This window comes from Geospiza fortis, unplaced genomic scaffold (assembly GCF_000277835.1).
Source record: "Geospiza fortis unplaced genomic scaffold, GeoFor_1.0 scaffold262, whole genome shotgun sequence".
Taxonomy (NCBI): Eukaryota; Metazoa; Chordata; class Aves; order Passeriformes; family Thraupidae; genus Geospiza; species Geospiza fortis.
This window is the reverse complement of record NW_005054510.1, coordinates 278,133-280,028: the sequence shown is the minus strand read 5'-3', so window position 1 is coordinate 280,028 and position 1,896 is coordinate 278,133.

The following is a 1,896-nucleotide window of genomic DNA, read 5'->3' as shown; positions in this document are numbered from 1 at the left end:
ATATTACATATTACATATTACATATTACATATTACATATTACATATTACATATTACATATTACATATAATTAATATATAATATAGTGTAATATACTGTATATTGTTTATTTGCATTATTTATTTATATAATATATTATTATATTTTATATATTATTTATGTCTCTTATTTATTTATTATTCATTTATATTATTTATTTTAAACAAAAAAACCCATCTTTTCTTGAAACAACCCATTGGGAGAGAAGCCTGGAGATGTTTTGTGGAATACCTCTGGAGAGGCTGTGTGGAATATCCAGGATTAAAAGCACAGTGGCTGCTCTGCAAAAACATATGTCTCTTATTTATTTATTATTCATTTATATTATTTATTTTAAACAAAAAAACCCATCTTTTCTTGAAACAACCCATTGGGAGAGAAGCCTGGAGATGTTTTGTGGAATACCTCTGGAGAGGCTGTGTGGAATATCCAGGATTAAAAGCACAGTGGCTGCTCTGCAAAATCATTTCTAGAGTAAAAATCTGTTTTTTCCCCATTGGCTGAAGTACAAATCTACAAAGAATTTTTACAAAAAGGCCTTTCTGGTGCTGTGCTCTGTCTCCTGGCAGTTATCACTCCATAAACACATCCCTGGGCAGGGACAGGAGGGTTTTGGCTCCTGGTTTTCTTCCTTCCTCTCCCGTTGTCACCTGGATAAAACCCCAGCACTGCTGGCTGCACCAACAGATTTTGCTGCCAAAACTAAAAAAAAACCCAACATATTCAGGAGGTTCTGTCCTCAGGATCTCCCAACACAGCAGGACCAAAGCACAGAGCCACAGGAAAGGGATTTCCCAGGATTTCAGGGCCAAGGGACAGAGCTGCAGCTGTAACTCTAGAAATAATCTGGCTTCATGGTTGTATTTCCAGGAATATTCTTTTAAATACCCAAACCATTCAGTCCCTGGGAAATGCAACTTCAGAGGGAACTTTGGCTGCTCTGCGTGAAGAAAAATCAAATAAAGAAAGAAGAAGCAGCAGAGCAATGCAAGCTGGAAAAAACTCAGCAGCAGAAAAAAAGGAAATTTTGAGAGGAAAACTTAAAAGCCAGATGGGATCCATCTGTTTAAACACCAACATATGTTCCTGAGAGGAGAGCAAAGGAATTCTGTCTCCTGTCAGAAGAGATGAGTGGAGGAATTGCATTTTCTATTTGTTATTTAGCACAGAAGAATCATTTGTTCATAAATGTCTCCCCACCATAATAATAATAATAATAATAATAATAATAATAATAATAATAATAATAATAATAATAATGAAATGTATCTAGTAATAAAAAACTCATCTAAGGTTGAATGTTCTGTGTGAGGCTGAATGAAAAAGCCAAACATAAACCTGACCTGGAAAACAAATTCTCTCCCTTCCCAGCTATCACATAAGGAGCTTGCCAGCTCAGTTATTCAGAATTTGGATTCTAATGTGTTTATTCTGCCCAGATTTGGAATTTAACTAAACTTCTGTAAGATTCCTGATCTGGGAGACACCAGGATGTGAAGATGCCACGGTGAGCATCTTTAACCTGCTCACAAACGGGAGGCAAAGCAGATTAAAGGGAATAAATGATGGCAACTGGGAGCTGCCAAACGAGTGTCTCACGTTCCCTCTGTGCAAGGGTGATGGCGAGGAACTCACATTTCCCACATCAGGAAATATAACAATTTTTTTATCAGGAAATCAGGAAGTATAAAGCAGGGGGAAATAAATCAGGAAATATAACAAACGGGGGGGAAAGCCACTTAGAAGATCAATAACAGAAAAAAAAAAGAACAAAAAAGAAAAAAAAGAAAAAAAGAGAAAAAAAAGAAGAAAAAAAAAAATTAGTAATCAAAGGCAGATGGTTTATCCGGAGCAAACA